The 16,123-nt window shown below is 40.8% G+C and overlaps 1 protein-coding gene across 4 annotated transcripts in view; it reads right to left on the reverse strand.

The window, feature by feature from the left end:
• IP6K1 (inositol hexakisphosphate kinase 1) overlaps positions 1-16,123 on the reverse strand; it is a 72,934-nt gene that overhangs the window by 21,914 nt on the left and 34,897 nt on the right. The window contains exon 1 of one of the 4 annotated variants that reach the window (XM_022573127.3): positions 15,449-15,541. The exons of the other annotated variants lie outside the window; for them this stretch is intronic. The gene's annotated coding sequence lies outside the window, so the exon portion shown is untranslated. Of the gene's footprint in view, positions 1-15,448; positions 15,542-16,123 lie in introns of those variants that run through there. 4 annotated transcript variants of the gene reach the window in all.

Raw genomic sequence — 16,123 nt, forward strand, 5'->3', positions numbered from 1 at the left:
AAAAAAACAGAAAGCAACACCAACTCACTCTGTTTGGATTTCTCACAATACTCAGTACTGGTAAAGGTCTCTCCCTGACTCAAAGGAAGGGTTTTTGCCTGAGAAATCAGGTCACTCTAGATTCCCAACTTTTCTGCTGAAGGTGCCAAGGACCAGACAGGGAAAGCCATTCCTTCCTGAGTTGCAGAAGCATAAAAAGGTTTTGTTTTGGGACTTCCCTGGTGGTCCAGTGGGTAAGACTCCGTGCTCCCAATGCAGGGGGCCTGGGTTTGATCCCTGGTGGGGGAACTAGATCCCACATGCATGCCGCAACTAAGAGTTCACATGCCAGAACTAAGAAGACCACATGCCGCAACTAAGATGTCTGCAAGCCGCAACTAAGAGCCCTCATGCCACAACTAAAAGATCCTGCATGCCGCAACGAAGATCCCACATGCCACAAATACGACCTGGCACAGCCAAAATAAATAAATAAATAGTTTTAAAAAATGTTTTGCTTTTCTGAAAGGAATTCAGGCTTCATATTTCTTCTACTTTAAATCTATGGCCATCAATTTATGACCATGTCTAGCACCACAGAGCTTCCCTTTCTGTTTGACTCTAAGGACAAAGAAAAGCTCTTTGTACTTAAATAACCTCCTTTTAATGTCAGTCTTCTCTCAAGAAAGTTAATATAGTGGGCAACTTAATACTGAATATATTTTAAAAACTAGGAATGTAGTAGGTAGCAGGGGTGGGGGAGGGAAGGATTGGGAGTTTGGGATAGCAGAGGCAAACTATCATATATAGAACAGATAAACAAGGTCTTATTGTACAGCACAGGGCACTATATTCAATATCCTGTGATAAACCATAATGGAAAAGAATATGAAAAAGAACATATATATGTATAACTGAGTCACTTGGCTGTACAGAAGAAATTAACACAACATTGTAAATAAACTATACTTCAATAACATTTTAAAAAAATTAAAAAGGAATGTAGTAGGCAAGACATCTGAAAGATCAAGACTAAAAAAGAAAAAGAAAATATAGAGCAGAAATATGCTTTTATCTGCAAGAGATAATAAACTGTTTTTTTTTCTGAACCTCATAATTATGGGCAAAATGAGCTATACAAGAACACTGTTGCAAAACTGCAAAATTTTCTTAATCCAAAGCTGCCCAGGAAACTATGTTCTATTTCACCACTATCAACAAAAATAAATTATTCTCCATTCCCGCTCCCACAAACAGATCAGCACCACTTTAAAACTATTCATTTTTTAGTCCTCCTTCAGGATAAGGCAACTCCCTGCCCCAGGGAGTTTTCTGAGACTCCATTCTCTTGAAACAAGAGTTCGATGTACACCTCTGCGACTCCTACGGCACCCTGTGCCAACTCTAAGGCAGCAATAAATCACTGTACTGTCATCTATTTTGTCATCTGTCACCACCACCAAACCATTCTCTCTTAACTCCATCTAGGATCCAAGGCATTTCCTGGCACACGGCAGTACTCAAAATGAGGTTTGTTAGAATGAATTAAAATAATTCCAGGAAGAGGACCACAGTGAGTAAAAGCACAACGATATGAAAATAAAATATGAAAGCACAGTGGCAGTGCTTAGGGCAGAAAGTGGGGGCAGGAAGCAATTGCCGAAGGCTTATCTCAGGGTTCCTAGAGGTGCCCACTGTGGCAGTGGACTCTAGTTAGCAATGTCAATTGGCTCCTGCCCTGGCTCCTCTTCACCCTGGGATTGCCTCTGACCACAGATGGGATACCAAGAAGGTGCCAGACTTTCTAGCCTGGGTCAGTGGGTATCTGGTTTAGGAGAGGGGTCAACAGTGCCAAGTGCCCCAGAAGAGTTGGACATTAGGGCCATTCCCGGGACTCTGAGAGATCCGTGGCATCCTCTGCAGCCCCCACAGGACTGAAAGGAAGAAGTTCAATCTCCAGTCAGATGTAGACTTTTGATATTTTGTTTCCCCTTGATGTCTACATAAAATAATGGTACTGTTTTTGTGTTTGAAATATTTTCTTAGAAGTAAACATGTAAAATATACCACATTTCTATAGCTCTGATTTGGCATTTCTTTTTAAATAAACTGGGAACCTGAAAAAGTGGAAGTGCCCAGAACTCTCTCAACCTCTGTGAAGCCCTGGCCTACAAGGTGTGGAGCCTTGTATGTCACTTGAAGGAAGAAACTTCAAGTTTCCTCATGAAGACATGCCCACTGCCAACCCTGTGGGATATGCTGACGTAGGTGAAGGGCTTGGGCTTGACTCACCTACCGCCCAGCCTTGAAAGTTCTGGAAATAGCATAAGCTCTGACTCTTTTTGATAAACAACCAGAGGTCGTTCCTGAAGTCTGGTGTCCACCAAGGCCTGCTGTAAAAATCGTGGACTGAGAGGGCTATGGATGATGGTGTCTGTCTCCACTATTCCTTTCCTAGTAGAGTCCCAATCTTGTTCAGGCAGCCAAACCTCAAGAGAATGTGAAATTCCATTCTAGCTCAGGGAGAATCTTGAACAGTACCTCAGTTCTTACGAGCTTATTTAGGAAAAAGCATGTGACTCTCTTCTTCCCAATGAGATGAGGAGAAGTTGTCCAGGGATTCTCTGGGAAAAGATACCTTGCTCTTAACACAAGAGAGGGGTACCTCCTCTTTCTCAGGATATTATTCTGTCTGCACGTGGTATCGGAGACTACTGCAGCCACCTTGTAACTCTAAAAGATACTTGCCTAAGACAAGGCCAACATGCTGAGCATACAGAACAGGAAATAAAAATCAGGGCCCATGATGCTGTCACTAAAGTACTGGATATCCTGTTATGTAACAAAAATAAATTTCCCTTTATGCCAGTCACATTAGGATGTTCTGTCACTTGCAGTCAAAACCATCATAAATGAAAGGACAGAAATAGTTGCATCAAAATCCCCAGATCTCCAGTTAATACACTTTGCACATAAAGAGGTCACTAACTGTTTTCTGGTGACAACAAGGAAACTTCCAACAAATGAAGAACAAGCTCTTTCACTAATGACAAAGGGCATATTCTCCATAAGCCCCAAAATGAAAAATGTTGCTCTATAATCTTTAAAGTGTCCCTGAAGGCAGAGAATGTGAATTATGTTTGGTCCATAGCGCTGGTACCAAGATACTAAAAAAGAACCTGACCAACAGAAAATTCATTCTCTCATACGTAGAAATGAACCTGTCCAAATATCCAAATAATTAGTTTAGAACTGATTCTACTATGCTTCAACAGGAGGCAGACCATAAAAGAAATTGATACTCTTGCCACTTCAGGACCTTACTGCTCATTATTTTTTTTTTTTTACAAACGGATCTAAATACCATGTAGTCAATAAATCATATTTCCCAGAGTGTAATTAATTCTCAAAGATTTTGCAGACTGTGCTCTGCAAATACACTGACCTGATTTCAAGTAGTTTATGCCATTCAAGATGTCAATAGCTTCTGCAGTCTTTTCTAGACTTAAGAAACTACTAGCATAAAGAAAAACTTGTGGGGACTTCCCTGGTGGTCCAGTGGTAAAGAATATGCCTTCCAATGCAGGGGACATGGGTTCAACCCCTGGCTGGGGAACTAAGGTCCCACATGCCGCAGGGGAACTAAGCCCATGCACCACAACTACTGGGTTCGCGCGCCTCAACCAGAGAGGCTGTGTGCCGCAAACTACAGAGCCCAGGCACTCTGAAACCCACGCGCCACAACTAGAGAGAGAAAACCCACATGCCACAACTAGAGAGAAGCCGACGCACCACAACTGGAGAGAAGCCCCCGTGCTGCAACGAAAAGATCCCACATGCTGCAATAAGACCTGACGCAGCCAAAAAAATAAAGAAGGGACTTCCCTGGTGGAGCAGTGGTTAAGAATCCGCCAGTCAATGCAGGGGACATGGGTTCAAGCCATGGTCCAGGAAGATCCCACATGCTGCGGAGCCACTAAGCCCGTGCGCCACAACTCTGAGCCTGCGCTCTAGAGCCCACGAGCCGCAACTACTGAGCCCGCGCACCTAGAGCCTGTGCTCCACAACAAGAGAAGCCAATGCAATGAAAAGCCTGTGCGCTACAACAGAGTAGCCCCTGCTCGCCGCAACTAGAGAAAGTCCACACGCAGCAACAAAGACCCAACGCAGCCAAAAATAAATAAAATTTAAAAAAAATTTTTGAAATAAATATATAAAAAAAGAAAAACTTGTGAATTCTTTAAAAGCTACAAAGTATCAAAAATATCACATAACAGCAATCATGAGGGACTCTGGTTTCACTGCCATGGGTTTCACTGTTAGTTTTTTCTTTTCTTTTTTTTTTTTTTTGCGGTACGCAGGCCTCTCACCGTTGTGGCCTCTCCTGTGGCGGAGCACAGGCTCCGGATGCGCAGGCCCAGCGGCCATGGCCCACAGGCCCAGCCGCTGCACGGCATGTGGGATCTTCCCGGACCGGGGCACGAACCCGTGAACCCTGCAACGGCAGGCGGACTCTCAACCACTGCACCACCAGGGAAGCCCTCACTGTTAGTTTTTAAACTAAAAACAAACCAAAAATAAAACTCCCTACCAGAATATGTTTTTGGTTTGGTTTGGTTTTGTAAACAAAACTCCAAAGGTTTTCCCTGGGGAAAACTTTATAAATGGTACTCTTTTTCCCTATGTGGCATCTTAGACCTGCATCACTACAGAAATCATGGCCAAGTTTCACTTTTCTGTGTAGATGTGTTCCCATGTAAATATGTTTCCAAGTTACCTGTCTTGTCTACTTCCCAGGTAACATAAAGAATTTTCTCTGGAAAGGTGGAACTCCTACAGATACAGACCTCTATGCTGGCAAGCATTGGTTTCCTGGGTGTCAAGGAAAGGAATGAAGAATAGTGCTTGAAAATTACAAATTAGTCACTTTTTTCCCTCTATTTTTTGGCCACGCTGCGTGGCATGCGGGATCTTAGTTCCCCAGCCAGGGATCGAACCCGTGCCCCCTGCAGTGGAAGCGTGGTGTCTTAACCACTGGAAGTCCCAGGGAGCCCCACAAAATAGCCACTTTAATTCCACTTCTCAGACCAGGGAAGTCCCACAAAAGAGCCACTTTAATTCCACTACTCAGACAGACCCAGGAACCATACAGTGTGGAGGAACTTGTGAGCTGCTATCCCAGTTTCTAGGACCAGCAGAAAGCTGGCATTTATTAAAAGCATCTCCAGGACGCAAAGAGGCTCCCACTTTCCCCAGTCATCCCAATGGCCCTTTTCTGTGACTGACAAACATGCAGAAGTGAAAAGCAATTGCAATTAGTATTTAATTCCTGCAGCCTAATTCTTTGACATGAAAATCTGAAGTGGCATTTGCCCGGATTCAGAGTTGAAGGGAAATGTACTATTCTCCTTCCTCTCTACACCTTTTTGTCCTTGGCATAAATAGGGAATTTCTCATTTTGGGGGCATTACGGAGTACTGAAAGGAAGTAATTACAAGGAGTTACATTCTTAGGGTTTTGAGAAGAATCCTTAGGAAACTGTCTTAATCCGTCTGGGCTACTGTAATAGAATACCATAGACTAGGTGGCCTATAAACAACAGAAATTTGTTTCTCACTGTTCCAGAGGCTGGGAAGTTCAACACCAAGGCAATGGCAGGTTTGATGTCCGATGAGTAACTGTGTCCTCACATGGTAGAAGGGATGAAAGGGCTCTCTGGGGCCTCTTTTATAAGGGCACTAATTCCATTCATGAGGGCTCCACCCTCATGACCTAATCAGCCCCAAAGGTCCCACTTCCAAACACCATCACATTGGAAATTAGGTTTCAACATATGAATTTGTGAGGGACACAAACATTCAGTCTAGAGCAGAAATCAGAATCAGTGTTTTAAGTGCTGCCGCAAGAGTACCTGTTCACTCTTTTTCTGATGAGACTTCACCATTTCTGCCATGACTAGATAGAATATTTGGTGAGGAAATGTTGTTTTTGTGAAAAGGAAACTGCCATTTTCTATGGAAATAGTTTGTAGCATTGGATTGGATTGAAAATTATTTTACTTTAAAATATTTAAAAATAAGAAAATTCCCATTGTGGAAACATGATACATTTCAGTATTTAATAGTAAAGCTCCTATCTGATTAACACAACCTTGAATAATGGAAATTAATCAAGAATATTATTTAATATTATGCATTAGAGTAGACAAGACCACTGTGTTCTGACTACCATGTCTATTCTTACTGGGTTGTTTGCACTGGGGTCTGAATCAGGTTCTAGGGGAGGCAGGAAAAGTATAGCACCAAGCTAGGCTTTGGAACGTTTGGCAAAATCATGTGGTGATTAAAATTGTATGACCCAGGACTTCCCTGGTGGTGCAGTGGTTAAGAATCTACCTGCCAATGCAGGGGACACGGGTTCGAGCCCTTGGCCGGGAAGATCCCACATGCCACGGAGCAACTAAGCCTGCGGGCCTAGAGCCCATGTTGCACAACAAGAGAAGCCACCGCAATGAGAAGCCCGCACACCGCAATGAAGAGTAGCCCCTACTCGCCACAACTACAGAAAGCCCACGTGCAGCAACAAAGACCCAACACAGCCATAAATAAATAGATTTATTTATTTATTTTAAAAAAAAAAAGACTGTGCCCAAATGAAAGGACCACTGGCTTAGCTTGTGGGGTTTTCAGTAATAGCTGCATTTTATTCAACACTGTCACCAGCCTCAGGAGCAAAGCAGAGGTCTAAATACTTGAGGAAAAGGAGCAGCAGACATTCTTCACAAATGTGGATGCTGGAGTAAGAGGGGCTTAAGTAGCAGCAATTCCCTCCATATATCCTGGTGACTGATGTTCAGAGAGGAAATAATGTAGTTTGTTTCAATCAGTTATTTTAGATCATTGGAAGTTTATATTAAAATGGTTAAAATTTTGTCAGCTTATGAATGGACTGCTCCCCCAGAGGTCATGGAGTTCCACTGCTCTGCCTATGAATTTGTATACCACCAGCTACAGAAGTCTATATTTGTTTGTCCTTCATTTTCTTTAAAAAACTTTGGTTCCACATTTCACTGCATAAAATGGGAAGGAGGCTATTTTTAAGAAGAACTTGCTGAGATTCTGAAATTGAATTTTTTCCACTGGTGTACAGCAAGAAATGAAAATAAATTTGCACTTTAAAGACACTAGTTAACAATAGTTAGGTTGACTTTCTGGTTATTGTTACTAACTCCTTGAACATACAATTGAACTCCGAAATGAATTATGTTCTAATTCAAGTAAAATAAAGTTTCTGATATTGCTGAAATTTATATATTAATTTGTTTTCCTTTTTCAAAGAAAAAGCTGTTGGTGAGGTAAAATGACTGTCAGGTGTTATTATGGCTTATAAATTAATAAATGGGATATTTAATTCTGTAAAAAAATTAAAATGGGTGAATTGTGGTATATTCATACAGTGGAATACTACAGAAAAATGAAAAAGAACCAACTACTGCTAAACACAACACAGATGAATCTCACGGGTGTGATGTAGCAAGAAAGAATCTAGACACAAAAGAGGCCATGTGGTGTGATTCCATTTATATGAAATTCAAAATTATGAAGACCACAACAGTGGTTTCTCTGGGAAAATACTAATTGAGAAGGGGCACGAAGGTAGAGGTGACAAAGATGAGTACTATACATATCCACTGAGCTGTGTATAGCTTTACTATAAGTCAGGACTTAATAAAAAGGAAAAAAAAATCAATAGTAGTCTCCTATACTAGCAAAAAACAATTACAAAATGAAAACTGTTTAAATATATCCCATTTACAACGGCAACCAAAACTATATAAAGTACATATGAATCTTTAAAAATTATGACAAATAAAACTTTACTGAAGGACCTAAAAGAAGACATAAATACACCATATTCATGTGGGGGGGGGCTCGATATTGAAATGTAATGCAATTTCAATAAAAATTCCAAGAGAGTTTTCTGACAAACTTGACAAGCTGACTTTATATTCATATGGAGGAGTAAAGACCAAGTAATGTAGCCAGACAGCAATGTCAAAGAGAAATGAAAGGGACTTCCCTGGTAGTCCAGTGGTAAAGAATCCGCCTTCCAATGCAGGGGACACAGGTTCAATCTCTGGTGGGGGAACTAAGATCCCACATGCCGCGAGGCAACTAAGCCCGTGCGCCACAACTACTGAACTCACGTGCCTCAACGAGAGAGCCCACGTGCCACAACTAAAGAGTAAACCTGCACGCCACAACTAGAGAAAAGCCCAGAGCCACAACAAAGAGCCCACGAGCTCTCAATGAAAGATCCTGGTGTTGCAACTAAGACCCGAGGCAGCCAAAAAAATTAATTAAATAAATAAATATTTTTAAAAAAATGTTGAAACTTATTTTTTAAAAAAACTTAAAAAAAGAGTGGGTCTTCCCTGGTGGTGCAGTGGTTGGGAGTCTGCCTGCTAATGCAGGGGACACGGGTTCAAGCCCTGGTCTGGGAGGATCCCACATGCCGCGGAGCGACTGGGCCCGTGAGCCACAACTACTGAGCCTGCGCGTCTGGAGCTTGTGCTCCGCAACGGGAGAAGCCGCGATAGTGAGAGGCCCGCGCACCGCGATGAAGAGTGGCCCCCGCTTGCCACAACTAGAGAAAGCCCTCGCACAGAAACGAAGACCCAACACATCAAAAATATATAAACTAATAAACTCCTACCCCCAACATCTTCTTTAAAAAAAAAAAAAAAGTTAAATTCTTACCTTCTGTGATAAGATGTATAGGTTAGTTCTAAAATGGATAAATCTATAAATAGTAATATGATATTAATTTAAAAAAAGAGTAATGAAAGATGACTTGCCCTCCCCAATAGCAAAGCTCTTTATGAAATTATAGCAATTAAGAAGAGTAGGGCTTCCCTGGTGGTGCAGTGGTTGAGAGTCCGCCTGCCGATGCACGGGACACGGGTTCATGCCCCAATCCAGGAAGATCCCACATGCCGCGGAGTGGCTAGGCCCGTGAGCCATGGCCGCTGAGTCTGTGCATCCGGAGCCTGTGCTCCGCAATGGGAGAGGCCCGCGTGACGCAAAAAAAAAAAAAAAAAAAAAAAAAGTATATTTTGCAAAGAGAATCAAAGAGATCTTAGGAACACACATGGGAGTGTGTGTGTGTGTGCCTGAAGTAATATTTAATTTAAATAATATTAAATATTTAAATACCCATTATTCAATTGAAAAAGATGATCTATGTCATAAACAGGCTACATACAGATAAAATTCTATCCCTACCTCCAACAATAATCCAAAATAAATTCCCAACATATAAATGTGCAAAATAAAACTTGAAGGCAATAAATACAAAATTTAAATGCCTTTTGACAATAGATTAAGTAAAATTCCATAAGACATAAAACACACAAACCACAACAGGAAACACTGATAAGATGCCATTAAATATTTTTTTAATTTTAAAAGCTTTTATTGAAGTATAATCTACAAACCATAAAATTCACTTAAGTGTACAATGCAATTATTTTTAGTAAATTTACAGAGTTGTACAATTCCCACAACCCAATTTTAAAATATTTCTATCACTCCAAAAGATCCCTCATACCCACTTGCAATCCCCCCTTCCTACCACCAGCCACAATAAAATTATTTTTTGTATAAGAGAATCATAACTGAAGATAAAACTCAGACAAAGAAATGATATTTGCAATATTTATAATTAGCAATATTAGTAAACAATATATGAAGAACTCCTATAAATAAAAGTGGGGAAAAAAAAGAAAATGGAAAAAAAGAAAACACTCAGATGGCTAATAAACATGTGATAAGATGCCCCCCTTCACAAATACCAGAGGAATGCAAATTTAAACAGGAAACCATTTCAATTCTGTAAGATCAGCAAAAAACACAAAGTGTGAACATACCAAGCACTGGCAAACCGGGGAGAAATGGCTCCTCTCCTATTCTGATTATGGTAACACAAAACCAAAGATCTGTACTCTCCACAACCCAGCACGTACCCAAGATGGCAGGTTCAAGGATGTTCACTGCAGCATTGTTATAACAGAAAAATGGGAAACGATTTAAATGTTCATCAATGGGCGAATGGATAAATGAATGGGTATATTCATAAACTGTATAGCACTGAATTAATAATCTACATATGTCAACATGAATACATTTCAAAACAAATTGGAAAAGCATGTTTGGAAATATTTTTAGTATGCCATCACTGTAAATTTTTAATACATAAAACAGTATTATACATCAATTTATGGACACACATATGTATTAACGACAACAATGATATGGAATGGAAGAATGTGCATCAACTTTACAGGAGGAAAGGAAAGGAGGGGATTGGTATCTAGGAAGAAAAGGCAACTTCACCTCTTTTAATAATTTTTAATTTCTTTTTAAAAAGTCTGAAACAAATATGGTAAAATGTTAACATTTTTTAATCTATGTGCCCAGTACACTAGTATTGTATTATTCCCTGAACTCATATTTCATTAAATAAAACAAAAAGCCTTCATAGTGCTAAAAGCCTGATGTCAATACACAGGACATGACAGGAGAAGAACATACTAGCAATGGTTCCCAAAGTGGAGTATGAATACCATCACAGTCCCCTGGAAATGGGAAAAAAATATTAGAACTTGATTTGTTTTCTTCACTTGGCCTTCAAGCACCACACTCCCCTCATCTTCCTGTTACTCAATCTACTTTGCTGGTTCTTTCTCTTCTTCCCAGCCTAACGCTGGAGGCCTTGGGGCTCAGTCCTTGGTTCTCTTTTGTCTAGCTACACTTTCAGTTCAGTCCTCTTTCTTGAACACCAAATTCATATATCCAACTGCCTATTTGATATAGGAAGTTTAAATTTAACATTGCGGACAGAACTCATTTCCCCCCACCCCCAAAAAACCTCTCCACCTGCAGTCTTACCCATCCCCAGCTCCATTTTCACAGCTGTTCTCACAAAAATCCTGACAGGCATTCTAGATTTCTCTTTTTCTCTCAAACCCCATGATATCAGTAGGGTATCATGTAATCCTACTGAGTCTATCTTCAGAACAAATCCAGATCCAACTACTTCTTACCATCTCTAATGCTACCACCTGGTGTGATCACCAACTGGTATCCAGCTTCTATCATGGCCTTCCTGCAATCTGTTCTCAACACAGCAGTCAGTGACTCTGTTAAACTGACAGAGCATGTGACTTCTCTGTTCAAAATCCTGCAATGGCTCCCATCTCACCCAACACCTTGCCATAACCTATAAGACCTGCATTCCTCCCCACCCCCATTTTCTCTCTTATTTGATTCCTACCCCTTTCCCCTTTGCTTATTACCTCACTCTGAGTCATACTGGCCAGACATACAGGAATATTCCTACTTTAGGGTCTTTGCACCAGCCATTCCTTCTGTCTGGACCATTCTTCCCCCAGATATCCAAGTGGCTAACTCCCTTACCTCCTTCAAAAATCTTGGCTCAGGACTTCCCTGGTAGTGCAGTGGTTAAGAATCCACCTACCAATTCAGGGGACAGGGGTTCGAGCCCTGGTCCGGGAAGATCCCACATGCTGTGAAGCAACTAAGCCTGTGCACCACAACTACTGAGCCTGAGCTCTAGAGTCCGCAAGCCACAACTGCTGAGCCCACGTGCCACAACTACTGAAGCCTGCACGTCTAGAGCCCGTGCTCCACAACAAGAGAAGCCACCGCAATGAGAAGCCTGCGCACCGCAGTGAAGAGTAACCCCACTCACCACTAGAGAAAGCCCGTGCGCAGCAATGAAGACCCAACGCAGCCAGAAAAAAAGTCTGTGCCCAAATGTCTCTCTCAATTAGGTCTACCCTAACCTCCCTAAGTTTAAACTGCAACCACGCCTGGATGTTCCATCCCCCTTAATCTGCTCTACTTTTTCTTTTTTTCATGGCACTTATCCCCTTCTGACATGTTATATATTTTATTTATTGATAATGTCTGTGGTTTATTATTATTATGATGTCAGCTCCATGAAGGAAAGGCTCTTTGTTTTTTCACTATATTTTATCCAAACTGCCTGGAGCAGTGTCTGGCATGTGGTAGCCACACAATAAAAACAGCTGAATAAATGAATGCATGTATATGATTATATAACAGATGTGTACAGTAGGGTAAGTATACAACATATGAAAAATGTTTATGACAGGACAAGGTCTTTTTTTTTTTTTTTTTACTATTAGGATTGTAAATCAGAAAAGTTTACAGACTTCTAACCTAGGGCTACCAAACCCAGAACAAAGAGTTAACGTGCCTTTACAGAGAAGTATGTTAACCAAAGGATAGAATTCCAAACCAAAGAAATAAAAAGAACGCAAAATTCTGTGTTTTGACTCGAAAAAGAGTTGATATATGAAAGAAAAAGATGTTTAAATGTACCTGGATAAGAATGACAACAACAGAAACTAAACTAGATATGGAAGGAAAAAAGAATCATCCTATGAGGGAGGATGATTAGATCATTTTCATTAATGATACAAAAGAGAAACAAGGGGCAAAAAAATCAGGCAAACATACAGATAATCTCAATCATAAAGAATAAACCACATCAAAGAACTTGAACCAAATTTAGGAGATATAAGTAGTTTTGTTTGTTTTAATTCAACAACACAGCAAAGCTAGAAAGTGGCAATGAATAAAAGCACTGGCAAAGAAAGAGAAATTGCAATCAGATATGGTGGCGAATGAGGTCCAAACTATTTTAAGAACTAGGAAAGCACTGTCTTCACAGCAAGAGAAAGACAATACCTGGTCACCTACTTTGTTAGTCTGGCAAGCACAGACACACACCCAAAATGCAGACCAGCAGACATGCACTCTAAGGAGCTTGGTTAGAAGTAGAAATTCTGGGACGTCCCTGGCGGTCCAGCGGAAGACTCCGCGCTTCCAATGCAGGGGACTGGGGTTTGATCCCTGATCGGGGAACTAAGATCCCACATGCTGCGTGGTGTGGCCAAAAAAAAGAAAAAAGAATTGGAAATTCTGTGGCCAATGTATTTTTATAGCCTGAGATTAACCACTTGGGTTTGATATACAATCTTTTTGTAAAGAGAAGCATACTTAGTACCTTCACATTGAACAGGTATATTTGCAAATTTCCTCAAATTTTCATTAAAACTGGTTTAAAAATCCAGTATTTCTACTACCTCTTCTAAAATTAAATATACCCACTTAAGCACTAAAAGCATAATGACAAAGTATCACGCCCTTAAAAAAGCATATGAGGGCTTCCCTGGTGGCACAGTGGTTAAGAATCCTCCTGCCAATGCAGGGGACACAGATTTGAGACCTGGTCTGGGAAGATCTCACTTGCCGTGGAGCCGCCTAAGCCCAATCACCACAACTACTGAGCCTGCGCTCTAGAACCCGCGATCCACAACTACTGAGCCCGTGTGCCACAACAGTTGTGGCTCGCGGGCTCCAGACTGCATCCTCAGTAGTTGTGGAGTACGGGGCTTAGCGGCTCCGCAACACATGGGATCTTCCCAGACCAGGTCTCAAACCCCTGTCCCCTGCATTGGCAGGAGGATTCTTAACCACTGCGCTACCAGAAAGTCCTACTTAGTCTTTTAAAAGTCTTTTAAAAGTAATTTAAACTTGATAAGACAGGAATGCTAAGTAAAATTTTGGCAATAATGTATCTTTCATTTGTTTTTTACTCTCCGATACAATCCAAGGGAAAAACAGCAAAATCACTCGTAACTGAAAAGAACACAATGGACTGATAAGTCACTCTAACAGAAAAGAACAACACATAAAGCTCTGGTTGCATAGCTCTGGACTTTATGAAAACTAATTTCTAACTATTTCAGAAATAATAAGCTAATATGGACTCTAACAGGAAAAGATACTGAAATACTCTCAAATTCAAGGACAAAAAAACCCAAAACTACAGCTGAAAACTAACATGAAAGCACGTTTGTTCTCTGAAGCATATAAAATCAAGGGAACCTAATGCTTTCCAAAATTCAAGTCGATTAGTGCTTTTACGTATGAGACTGTAGGTACTGATATAGATTAGGTATATTTATGAGGGTGAAAGAGAACAATCCTCCTTCCTTCACCCCTAAGGACTGTTTCAAGCAGATGCTCACAAACCTCTCCTTTAAGGAAGACAGAAATATAGGCATCGTTCTTGAGGTAAGTATGGCTGCCAACCTGAGCCTGCCCTTCCAATCTACCAGGGACTGGGACATCCCTCACCTAGAAACCAGAAATATGTGCAAAGGCCTAGAGCAATCTGGGAGGTTTGAAAAAAGGAGAAGGGGGAAAAAGGCTTAAAGGTATCTATTTTGTTTATCCTCAGAGAAGAGGAAGGACTGTTTAGACATCTTGGTCCTATCTAGGAGCAAGGGGCACAGTGGCATCCTCCTGAGGACACCAGGCTGAGAGCAAACAGGGAGGAAAGGAAACTTGGCAGGATGCCTGAGATGTGCCAGCTCATCAAGAAACAGCCAGAACAGAATTAATTTAGGACAAAGAGAGAATCTAAGTAAAATCCAGTGAACCCCTTTCCTTTTTTTACTGTATTTCTAAAGATTAGAAACTTGTGCTTCCCCAGACATATATATATATATGTATATGTGTATATATATACACTTTCTTTCTTTTCTTTTTTTTTTTTTAGTGAAGATCCTTTTGAAAGTGTCTATTTCAACTTGCTCAAAAGAGTGTAAGTAAGGAGGTTTGAGGACAGAATTTTAAGAACACAGGTCCAAAGTGATATAGGGAAATCAAAACTAGAAAACACCAAAAAGGGGAAACAAAGGCGCCCCATCCTTCTCACCAGAAACAGTGTCTGCTCACAATTTGTATGGGATTATTCTTTAACAAGAATCCAAAGAAATACCTGTGCTGTGACTAGTCAGTTCAGGCAAGCCATACCTGGATCAGGTAAGTCTCTGCCTAGCACAGTTAGAACTGAATACAAACATGGTCATACCTAGAAAGCACACATGTAGAAGGATAGGAGAAATGGTTCAAAAAGGAACACAAAACCAAAGAACACTTAAAATGAGACTGTCTAAAATGCTAATGTATGGAATGGGGAGCTTTCCAGACTTATTATCTCATACTACTGATCCCACTGAAGACCCAAAGCTGAAGACAGAAGCTTCTGCACAACTGAAAGATGCAAAGGAACAGTACAAGGCTTGTTCTAGCAACCTAGGTTCCTGACATGACTGGTAACTCTAGTTCCTTTTCTTTACTACCATCCTATTGCAGCTCAACTAAAAGAGAAGCTGAGCACAGTGGAGGCAAGCTGACAGGGCTGAGGCAGAAGTGAACACACCCTAAGGTGACTGGGAAACTGATGTAGACACCTCCCTACTTGAGATTTCCCACCATAAAATTTTTTTTGAATAAAACCTGCTCTATTTCAGAAGATAAACAAAAGAAAAATAATTCTTGTCACTCACCCAAATTTCAATTAGCTGTAACTCTGAGTTTATAACTGCAAGTCACTCCAGGTACAAATCTGCTACCTTGTACTAGTGATATTCACATGTGTCCTGTTAAAGAGGTAAAACATGGAAATAAAATCTCCTGTACCTAGGAGAGGTGAAGTCAAAGTTCTGGTCACAGCATTGAGCTTTTCAGATTACTTGGGGGCCTCATGTAGATCCCCCACCCCCTGCCATGAAAGATGACTACTAGCTTTAAACAAGAAAATCTCCAGAGTAAGGAATTAGGCATAATAGCTCCTGTCTTTCCTGTGACATCTCAATGATACCACACAACTGTTACAACTCCAAAGGAGTTTTAAATCACCGAATTCTGTACTATTTAAAAGAGGCACACCAAGAGGCAATATACACCTAAAAATCAAAGATGGCTACAATCCAGAGGGCTGCCTTTGGTGGTGAAATCACATACTTAAAGGTCTTGATACTATACTACTCTGCAGATTACCTGAAACTATAATCAAAAACCAAATTCCTCAGACATGGGCACTGTATTGTGTTCAGCTGTAGTTGGGGGATACAATGAAGTGTCCACCACAAAATATAGCACTGCTGAGTTTTGCTATTTTGGGATAATCTGCGGCTATTCCCACAAAGGGGCTGAGACCAACTTAGGTTCTCCTCCAAGGA

This window comes from Delphinapterus leucas, chromosome 10 (assembly GCF_059928025.1).
Source record: "Delphinapterus leucas isolate spDelLeu-1000000601 "Yukka" chromosome 10, BTC_Dleu_Yukka2, whole genome shotgun sequence".
Taxonomy (NCBI): Eukaryota; Metazoa; Chordata; class Mammalia; order Artiodactyla; family Monodontidae; genus Delphinapterus; species Delphinapterus leucas.